This window comes from Lycorma delicatula, chromosome 2 (genome assembly GCF_047948215.1).
Source record: "Lycorma delicatula isolate Av1 chromosome 2, ASM4794821v1, whole genome shotgun sequence".
Lineage (NCBI taxonomy): Eukaryota > Metazoa > Arthropoda > Insecta > Hemiptera > Fulgoridae > Lycorma > Lycorma delicatula.
In genome coordinates, this window is record NC_134456.1 from 27,022,399 (window position 1) to 27,034,460 (window position 12,062).

A 12,062-nucleotide genomic window follows, 5' to 3' on the forward strand; every position below is an offset into this window, starting at 1 on the left:
TCCAGAAACCTGTTGTACAAGCTCACTCAGTTTCTGAGTGGCCACGGTTACTTTTGCGCTTACCTGCATAGGATTGGGAAAAGCATTGTACAGTCATCGACTTCCCGGAACATGTGGTGTTCTGGTGTGGGTGCTGGTATGATGTAAGCGCCCAGTAGTCGAGAAATTTGGGGAATTGGCGACTGAAAGCATGACATCCAAGATGCTCGAGTCGAGGGTGCGTGGAAAGCCTTAGCTGCCATTGTTCACAGTAGGGGGGATGCAGAACAACTATTTGCCATTGTGTGGCCGAAAATTACTCGACGTGGCTGTTTGTTGCAGAGGTGGTGACCTCTTGGAGGATGGGGACTGAGTTAAACTTAAAAAGCGGGTCCAGTCCCCACCTGGTACAATTGCAAAAAAAAAAATGATCATTGGTCCCTGGTGTGTCAGGAATGCGCAAGATAAATGGTGTTGACAAACACACTCACATCATGAATTACTTTGTGTTAATTGTTTTTATTTTCTATATATCTCATATTTTAAAGAGACAAACTGTATGGAAGAACACACTGATGTCTCAATTAACTATTAATTCTTTAAAAAATATGTTTTTATACAAATAAAATTTTTATAAATTAGCATAATGTGTATATTATAAAAATATTTTATATATTATAAAAATTTTTTATATTATAAAAATTTTAACTCATGTTTGATTAGCATTAAAATCCAGTGGTTTTGAATAATTTGAAATTTCAATAATTAATAGTCAATTAAATATTTTCAAAGTCAATTAATAATTTTAGAGTCTGAGAAACCTAGTGTGTTGGAATAAGTTGAAAAATTAAGTGTGTCGTTCTAGGGTCAAAATCAAAAATTAAAGTGTCTTTTTGATGAACTATTAAAAAAACACTGGCGTTGTGTTCTGTGACTTCCACCTTACCACCCCTATTTAAATCAGATCAAGATGGTATGGTTGGCTCTGAAAAGATATGTTGGTAATACAATAACACAACATTTTGAATATCAGATATTAAAAAATTAATGAAACGAATAAGAATGATTGAAAACCTTTCTTAGAACAGGTAAAAAAAAAGCTGAAACTGAGTATAAGAAAATGGAACCACTAATCGACAAAATAATGAATAAATTAATTTATCATACATCTAGACAGTGGAGTGAAAGTGACTATTTTGATGAAGACAGAGAAAAGATTGTGAATTTGCACAGGAACTGAACATATAATGCAAACATCAAGTAATTAATAATAACAATAATAATTTCATTTATTTATTTATTTTATTTTTTTTTTGTGTAACAGAACAGCTTTATAAAGCCTTCATATGTTACACAATATTACATAAAAACATGTACAATAGTTACAATATCCTTACAACAGTTATAAGTAACAATTCACATATAAATTGAAAATACAATATTTAAATACATAAATCTCAGAATACAATACTAATAATAAATTATAAATTCACAACAATGGAAATAATAATTAAAGTTTCAAGTCACAATTCACCAAAAATTAAAAAAAAAATACATAATTCAAGAAACGAACTTGCGGCAAGAAAATCAGACCATTGCCTTTACCATCTTATAAATCAATAGCAAATTTACTTTTATATATATATATAATATATATATATATAAAAGTTATGAATCTGTGCATAATCATAAAAATAATATTAATAAAATAGTCCAAAACAATTTTAATAATAATAACTGATATCTATCACATTATCAAGTAATAATAATTATAATTACAAAGGTAACAATTTAGTATTTTACAATTCAAAAACACAATTCAAAATTTATAATATACAAAACCAGAACATAATTTTATAATAATATATTCTAAAATAGTAAGAATTACAAAGTAATGAAAAAGAATAAAATCAGAGTATTAATTAATGATTATTATTATGCAGTAAATAATTTCTACAAGGAGAAAATAATTCTGAATAAAACTATTTTAACTAATATAAAGTTATAATATTATTTCAGAAAGTGAATTAAATGGAAAAGGTTAATAGTTGGGACACTGAAATAAGTATGAAAAATGGATACATACATATATACACACACACACACACACATATATATATATATATATATATATATATATATATATACACCATCTAGCATAACCTAGTCAGTGTCACCAACTATAGCTCGATGTATTTCATCAATAGATGGACGAGCAAAAAATCTTAATAGATCAGCGAAACTATTTGCCAGACCAAAGCATCTTAATATTGGAGAACACTCAGAAACTCTTCTAACGAAGTAGGGCCTAAAGCTCCTGATGTTCCGAAATGGCACCCGCAGTTGTAATTCCTGACATTCCGGCAAAGTACTGTAGAGGAGATCTGCTGCAGACTTCAAATCGAAAACAGTTCACCGATCTTCCACTTTTTCTAGGTTCAAATCTCTGCATTGAGTAGTGTAGGAAGTGGTATCAAATTGACCAGGAAACCTGTATCTCAATGCTCAAAGCAGTTTCTTCTGGATGCTTTCAATCATATCATTAGTGAAACCATGATCCCTGTTTCAAATGACCATTCAATACTCAACAAGAGGACGAACAAGTGTTTTATACAGTAATAGCCATGTGCTTATCAATATAAAACAATGATAAAGCCATCTTACAACACCCAAATTTCTTTTTGTCAATGAGGTGATGGCCTCAATGTGACGTATAAAGTAAAGCTTTGTATCAAAAAGAACCCCTAGGTCCTTCATCTCCTCAACTCACTCAATGTGAGAGTTGTCTAAAAAATAAACATGACAAGACCAATTCATCTTTCTTGTGAAAGTCAACACCTTCGTCTTTTCAAGATTCAAAGGAAGACTATTCTCAACAGACCACAACCAAGCCTCGTTCAACGCTTTCTGCAACAGCAGATGATCTGCATCCGAATAAATCCTCCTATAGATCTTGATGTCATCAGTAAACATTAGGATAGAACAACTAATATACTCCATAGTGTCATTGATGAAAATCAAAAAAGGAATGGACCAAGGTTCGATCCTTAAGGAACACAGGTAAGAAGCGGTCCACTTAACCAGCAAAGAGGGAAAACCCATTTTTTTCCATTTCATTCAATAGAACATTATGTGGAATCGTATCAAAAGCTTTCTGGAAGTCCAGGCATACTACATCTACCTGTCCCTGGCCTTCTACTGCTGGACCTACAGTATTCAGAAGGGTACAAAGGTTCGAGATAGTTGACCTACCCAATAAAAATCCATGCTGCTCCACAGCAACATTAGGTTCGATGTATGACCGGAAGACCTCACAGAGCAAAATCTCAAATACCTTCGGCAACACTGCTAACGCAGAAATGGAAAGAAAGTTCTTGATATTGGAATCATTCTCCTTTTTAGTTATGGGGCCCTAGCTTTTTTCCATGTTCTGGGAAAATACCCAATCCTCAAACTTAAATTGAATAAGTCGGCCAGTATGGGAGACAAAATATCAGATAATACTTTTATAATAAAAGGTGGTATGTTATCAATCCCAGCTGCTGACTTTCCATTAAGACGATTAATGGCTCTGGAGACATCAGCCGAAAAAACAGGAATGGGTAGCTCCATCATATCAACATCTGAGACGACATATTGAGCAGCAACAGCAGGTTGACAAACAGACTGGAAGTATTCACCAATCTTTCGACTGATAATTTGAGGATCAGTACATACACGATCATCCACCATCACAGCCGCAACAGAATTCTCCAGTATCCTATTGTTACGAACGTACTTCCAGAATCTTTTAGGTTGATACCTTAAATAACTTTCAATCAAAATGCCGTGTCTTTGCTTGTCGCATTTCAACAACCGCTTCGATTTTGCTCTCAATCTTTTAAATTCATCATAATAGATGGAAAGACCATATTTTTTGTAAGATGCATGGGCCTTTTGCTTCTCACGAAGTATTGAGATAAAACCTTTAGAGAACCAAGTTGGGTAACCCCTCAACTTCAGTCGCCTTTGAGGAATATTGTCTTGAATACATTTCATTAAAATGTCATTCAGTCCGTCAACAGCAGCGTCAATATTGTCGAAATTATCTATGTTAAAATAAAATCTATATTTTGTTAATTTTTTTTTTAAATATAATCTACAAGGGTTATTTTTTTTCAAGGTCTGATCGATCACGAAATTAAAACCACAATGAAAATAAAAAATTTTTTGTTTGTAACAAGTACTTACATAGTTATTAGTACTATACATATAGCACTATACTTACATAGTATTATAGTACTATTTCTCTATATAGTCGTCACTCCGATTTAGACATTTGTCCTAGCGTGGTACCAACTATCCAATACCCTCGTCATAGAATGGAGCCGCCTGTGTTTTCAGCCATGTTTCTACGCTGGTTTGTAGTTCGATGTCCGTGCCAAAATGTTGTCCTCCTAGCCAGCGTTTCATGTGAACAAGAGGTGAAAATCGGATGGAGCCAAGTCCGGGCTGTATGGTGGGTGATCAAACACTTTCCAACAAAAACGCTGCAGGACCTTCTTTATTACAGCTGCAATGTGCGGCCGAGCATTGTCATGGAGAAAGACAATGCCTGATGACAACACTCCTCTCCACTTATTCTGAATTGCCCTTCGTAGACGTTGAAGAGTCACGCAGTATGAGGATGCAGTGATGGTCGTGCCACGTTCGATGAATTCCACCAAGAGAACTCCATTCCGGTCCCAGAACACAGTAACCATACACTTTTTGTTGGAGAAGGTCCGCTTGAACTTCTTTGGTTTATTGGGAAAATGAGAATGCATGCACTGTTTGGATTGTTCTTTTGTTTCTTCAGTTTCGAAATGGACCCATGTCTCGTCAATTTTGTTCAAAAAATCTTCTTCATTGTGGTAGCGCTTTCTGGTGTTGAAAATGTTGCGAGTTTCTTTCTTGTGAGTGTAAAGCAAAGTTTTTATCCTGGATTTTTTTGTTTAATTTTGTCTTGTTTGTGATGTTTCTTCTGGTATAAGGCCAGTTTTCTTCCAAACCCCACTTCTTATTGCTTTGATCGATCTGCATCCATTCTTGGTTGTTTTATTTTCGAGTTGAGAATATACTGTACAATCTCTGTTTTAAAAGTCTCTAATCTTGCTGCTTGATGTGTCCAAAGAATTCTAGTTCCCTCTTACACGTGATGTTGAATTTTAACTCTTTGTACGTGACTTTGTTGGGCATGATCCACCACCTTTCTGGTACTTTTTGTTGATGCAGTTCTGCCAATTCTTCTTTCAATTTTCTGGAGTCTGTTGGTCTTTGACTGTTCGTTGTAGTGTAATAATAATTATTGTGTAATAATAAGAGTGTTTCTGCTACATATGTGGCTTCCAGAGTTTTGTATTTGTGTTGAAGTGTCTTATTTTGCATTTATGGATAAAATTTTGTGCTTTAAAAAAAGCACAAAAAAAAATAATTGTTTTTGGTAGGTACTTGATTTTGAAGGTGTACCATGTTAATTTTTGTGCTTTAGCTAGTGTTTATTTGTTCTTGTTTTGAGGTTTTTTTATTTAGGTTGTTTGTTATATCTACCAGGTATTTAAACTGGGTTACTATTTTGTCTTTATTACTGTTTATGTTTACTTTTAATTTTGTTGGTTTGGGGCTAATTTCTGTCTTTTCGAATGATATTTTGAAGCAAATTTTATTTGCAATATTTTGAAGTTCTAATATATGTGTTTTAGTTTCGTCGACGTCATTTTCTAGTAAAGTCATTGGTGAAAACAAGGTAGCTTGCTTTGATTTATTGGCCTATTTTTATTTTTACGGAGCATCTTTTAAGTCATTACCCCATTTTCATTACCAGGGCATAGTTGATAGTAGCAGTGTCAGTCCATTGCCTGGCGCAGTCCTGTTTTGATCTCAAATGATTCCAAGAGTTTGACTCTGAATTTCACTTTTGGCTTAGTGTTTGTGAGGGTCAGTTTTATCATGTTTACTAATTTGTGATGCAATTCGAGGTATCGTAGAATTTTTAGTAGGGATTCCCTGTGGATGCAATCATATGCTTTCTGAAGGGAGTACGGGTAGACAACCCAAAAAATAATTAATTTTTTTTATAGATATTCTGCCTTTTTAATCTAACAATTATTAATGTATAAATTCAGATTATCATACAAAAAATTATGCATATACATTTATTACAACCCCCTAAAAACAGGGTGGAGTTTAAAAAATAGGAATTCGTGGGAACGGATATTTCTCAAAAACTATTTATCCTAGAATCATAATTTTTGTCATATAAAACAGAAAATTCTGCAATATGATTTGTAGAGAGGGTTCTGAATTGCTGATTTTCAAAGTTTCATAATAAAATTACATCTACACAGATCGAAATGTTCTTATTTAACTGTTCAAGCGTGGTTGACGTGACAGTCTTGTAAAGAGTTATTCATTCCCCGTGTGGCTGACGAGACACTCATGTTTACTGCATTGCTATTATTTGTTGGCTGTGATTTTAACTGTATCTTTGAGACAACTGTACGGCTGGATTTGTAAAATTATACTCTTTATTCAATATGTAATTTATCTTAGATTTTACCATTTTTAACCATTATATCGTATTGAAAACAATGTATTTCTTTGGTTATGTTTGCACTTATATTCCATGTGTTCATTAATGTAGTTTACTTGAATTTATTTGTGTTATTTATTTCTTGTTTTCTTTTTATAGTCTTCTAATTTTATATTTAATTACTACATTTGATCTGCATTATTTTTATACTAGCGATTTAGTTTAGTGTTTATTATTTTACAACGGCTGCATGTTCGTGTAATTTAGCCAGCAATGAAATTGAAGACTTATTGAATACGGATCTTTATTCAGATTTTTCTGACCATGACATAATAACCTGTTTTGAATCTAGGGATGACGAAAATGATAAGGTTTATAATGTTGGCCCTTCTGATGATAATAGTACAGTTTACAGGGATGTTAATTTTATTGGAATGAAGTAGATGATTAAGTTTATTAGTCAATCATGTCAGTTTACTGAAAATAGTGGAGTAAATTTAGATGATGTTGGGAACCTAGCCTATAATATACACCTCTGGATGTATTTTTGAAATTTTTTGATGAGACACTAGTAAACAAAGTTGCAGAGGAGACAAACAGATATGCTTCTAAATTTAGATTATCTACTGTTATATTGCCGAAATCCTGGGTTCAAAAATGGACTGAAACATTTAATGAAATATATATACATAGCTGTAATTATGTCTATGGGTATTGTACAAAAACCATCTATTAAATTATATTATTCCAAAAAAGAACTGTTTGAGAAACCTGGCTTTTCTGTTATGATCCTTTAACAAATTTTTTCCATTTCTACAACAGTTAAATAGATAATTACACTGGTCCCATAGTTTTAAAATTTAACCAATAATAAATGCCTTGCTTAAAAAATGTCAATTGTATAAATCTGAAAGAAACTTGCAACTGATGAATTGTTGCATTTATGGAAGGGTTGCCTTGGCTGGAAGCAGTATATTCCTCTAAAGGAAACTGAAGTGGGAATAAAATCCTATGAGTTGTGTGAATCTAAAAGTGCTACTTGTGGAATTTTTTCTTTTACACCAGAAAAGAAAAATAATTTACTTGACAGTTGACAGCAGTATTACCAAAAGCAGTTGCTTGTGCCTTAATCTTAAGGTTCAATCATTGATTGAACCTTTATTAGGAAAAGGTTATGCAGTCTGGATGGACAATTACTACAACCGTCCAAAACTAGCCTATTTTTTAAAAGAAATTAATACACACTGCATAGGTACTCAAAAGTTCAAAGTGGTACATAAAACCTTTTAAAAGATTATTAAATGTAACTATCCACAATTCATTTGTAATTTATAAAAAACTTGCCAATGAAAAGACAATTTAAAATGTATAATGAATCTATCCAACTGAACAAATTTTTTAAACATTTGGCTCATCAGTAAACTAGACTGAAGGCTTATCGACCATCCATGGAACCATCACTGTCCACATTAATTGATAGACATTTTATCAACCCCCCAACCGGAAAGAAATCTAAACTTTACCGAAGATGTGTTGTGTGTAACTCATCTGGAAAAAGAAAAGAGACAGTATACTGGTGTTCTGAGTGTGAAGCAGCATTATGTGTAGATGAATGTTTTGAAAGTTACCATACAAAAGTAAAATTTTATTACGATAAAATAGGTTGTGCTAAACTTTAAAAATATTCATCAGCAATTCAGAGATCACCAGAGTTAAAAAAAGATCACATATATTGTAGCTAATATTTATATTTAGCATGACAAAATTATAAAAATTAAATTTTGCAGGTTTTTCTTATAAGAATGATGTATAATTAAGATAGAGTAAAAAATAAAAGTGTTTTCTTCAGTTCTGTAAAGCCCTGCAAAACTGAAATTATAAAATGAACTCCACACTGAGGATAAGTCATTACATAACTAACACCCATGGTTGAGAGGTTAATTGATATTTCACTCTCTAACTTTTTCACACTAAGTATTTTAAGATATCCTCTCTACAAATCATAGATCCAGAAATTCTGTGCAATTTGTGAGAAGAATCATTAAGACATTTTTTTTTAGTAGTTGAATTACAGCTATCCTAGTGTTTCAACCTAAACATCAATTTTTGAGAAAACAATAGAAACATATATACTAATATATTTTCACTTAGCCAGAAAAGCTATCTTAGAATAAGCTAACCCCATATGTTTCTCCTATATCTTCTTTTTTCCCTATCTCTTTACTTAAATTTTCTAGTCTTAGTTTTCCTTCTTTTTTGAAATGTTGCACTCTTGGAAGTTGTCATTTAACATTTTCTTCTTTCTTTTTGTACATTGCTTTCCTATTTGGAAACTTGTGACCAGGTGACACACTGATCCTTTACATGACGAGATGTGGGATATGTTACCAAAATTAAAATACCAACACTTTCCTGAGAAGCTCCAAATACTGGTTCACATTGTTCATGTTTTGTTTGAATTCTAACTTTATTTAAAGGCAGTTCTTTTTAAGAATTCAATTTTTGATATAATACTCTTTGATGTCTACTTTCATTTAGTTCTCTGTTTAGTAGATTGAATTTTTAACAGCTATTTATTTATAATAAAGTCTTTAAACAGAAAGTACAATGATAAACGAAGAAACGAAGTGAATATGATTTAGGTTAGATAAAAACAAAGTTAAATTTTCAGGTTGTGGGTAAGACCATGACAATGATATTTAATATTCACTTAAAACTATTTACTAAATAATATTCTAAAATACGAGTTACTGATTCAGATTTAGTACACTTTAATATTAAAAAAATGCAAAAAAAATTTTCATAAAAATGTTTTTGTTTTCTTTGGGTTGAATACCTCCTGAAGTGTACAAGTGTTATCACTAAGTCTCTGCTTCTTTTTCTGTTGTAATTCAATACTAGCTTAAGATGATTTGGTCTGGACAGCTCCTTCACTATCTGAAACCTATTTTTCAGTTTTCTCGAGTTTTAAACTGAATCTGCAGAGAATAATTCTTGAAAGAATTTAGATGTTATGTCTAGGAATGATTCTCCTGTAATCTTCAGGATGTTTTGTCTACTTTTTTGTATTGTGGATGGATGAGGGCTGTTGTCCAGTATTTTAGTAGTTCTTCTTTGATCCAGATGTTGAGAAACAGTTGATGAAGGGTGATTTTTGCTGGCCTTCCTGCATGTTTATAGATCTCTACAAAGGTCTGATCTTCTCCTGCCACTAATTCTTCATCTCACCCAGTGCTTGGTAAATGTGGAAGGGTAGATGTTTTTTGGTGGTGGTGTTATTGGGTGCTGGTGTCAGAATTTAGAGATCTGCCAGTTCTTCGCAATTTAAGAGTGTTGAAATATTTAGCTAGGATTTTTTCCACGTTGTCTTTATTGTTATGGGTGAGATTATGGTTTTTATCCTTCAAGGTTTTGTGATATTCTCTCAGCTTTTCTTTTTCTGTTTAGACTTTGGAACCACTGTAAGGTATTATTACTTAAGTAAATGAAGTATAGTCTTGTACATTCTCATGTCGACCATTTCTGAAATATGTGGTTAATTGAAACCTTACCACCAAAGAACACCGGTATCCACGATCTAGTCTCTTGACTGCATTTTTTTGAATTTGTCTTCTATTGATTTTCAGTATCTTTATGGTGTTACCTTTTTATTTTCCTTAGGGTTTGGATGGTTTTTTTCTTTGTTTTATTAGATTTTGGAAGGATGTTTCTGATTTTTGGGATTAGTGTAATAGCCGTGCTTGATGCCTCTTCCCCACTACTTTTTCGCATTCACTGTTCTTTTATTTTCGTGGAGTTTATCCACGATTGTTATTTTTTCGGTTGCTTCTTGGTAATTTTCATTCCTGTTTAGTGGGATAGGGTTTATTTTTCTTTTGGTTTTATGGGCTTTGTTTTGTTGTTTCCTTGAGGAGTGAATTTAATTTTAATTTTTACTATGTATTGATCTCTGCCTGTATCTACTCCTTGGAGGATTTTTACATCTCTCTGTGAAGGTGTTTGTCTATGAAGACATGACCTGGTTGCCATTCTCCTTTAGTGTAGTGAAGCTTTTCGGTTTTTTTTTTGTAGTGAAGGTTTTGAGGTCTTATCTTAAAATATGTGGATTTAGAGATTAGGTTGTGGTTTCTGCAGAGATTGATGAGCCTCAGTCAGTTTTCATTTGTTCTCTTTTGGGCGAGCCATTTTCCGATGATGTCACGGCACTTTTTCTACCTATTTAAGCATTGACTTCCAGTTAGTTATTTAACATGATTTTTGGGGGTATTATTTATGGTCTGGTTGAGTAGGTCCCAGAACTTTTCTGTTTCTTTACAGTCGTTTGGAGATTTATTTTTATTATTAGTGGGGATGTGGATGTTTGTTATGGTATAGATTTTATTAGATACTTTTAGGGTGAGTGTTAAGATTCTTGGGGATTATGACTTAAATTCTTGTATCGAGTTGATTATTTTGAGGTTGACCAAAAAACTTGTTCAAATTGTGGGACATTTTTCATCACTCTCTCCCTACCTTTGTAGAGCCTATATCCTTCAGATTCCATGACGTCCAGTTCAGTGTTTTATATTTCCTACAGTCTCATGATGAGAATTTTGTATTGGTCCATTAGGTTAGTTATTTTTAGTTAACCAGTCTAAATGAGTGAGTTTACATTTTGCATGGAAATGTAGATGCATGATCTGCTTCGGTTTGATTTTTGATTTGTATTGTCCTTGTTTGTGTGTGTGGTGTTACGGCATTCCAATGCTTCCAAACGCATGTTATTTTCTATGTGACAGCCCACCATTTTAAGGAATTTATTCTTTAAAAGACCTTTTACAGTTGACTGTCAATGGGAGTCACCTGTGGTGGAACTAGGTCTTGAGTTACACCTCTAGATGTGATCTAGTGAGGTGATAGTGGGGTATGACTTGATGATAAATGAAGTTTGTTTAGATTCAGTTTACCAAGCAAATTTCTCCTAATTGTTACAGATTTAACTAGGCACATCTCATGGACACTTGATCTGACTTTTATTGAAGTTGTTATTTTGGGGAAAAGTTAAAAAGTTTGATCCTAAACATTACAACCGGTTATACAGACAGTTATAAGTTATAAAAGCAAAATATATAAATATATATATATATATATATACTGAAGGGAGAAACATGACACAAGACTTATAAACAATTTGATCACATACTAAATATCCTAATCACTGTAAAAGGAGTACTATTTACAACACTAAAGAGGGAGAAGCATTACAGTTCTGAACACAATCTGAAGCAATTATCCACTATTTATATAGTTACCATAAATAAGTTAGTTAAATAGTTTTCAACCATGAATAAATGACTCTCATATTTTGGAATAACATTTATGTGTAGAATAACATTTTGAATTATTTCCTGGTGTTTTCATAGCAGGTGTATGCCGTCCTCTTTTGTTTATTTCTACAATTCGTCCAGGTTCTTGTTTTTTAATTGCGTTAACTATGACTATATTGGATATAGCTAGTATGTTTAGAAACATAACTTTACACACCCTTATTTTT

General features: G+C 32.6%; 1 protein-coding gene across 2 annotated transcripts in view; it reads left to right on the forward strand.

The window, feature by feature from the left end:
• Positions 1-12,062, forward strand: part of LOC142320588 (sodium/potassium/calcium exchanger 5-like) — a 180,507-nt gene that overhangs the window by 141,807 nt on the left and 26,638 nt on the right. The gene's annotated exons all lie outside the window — the stretch shown is intronic.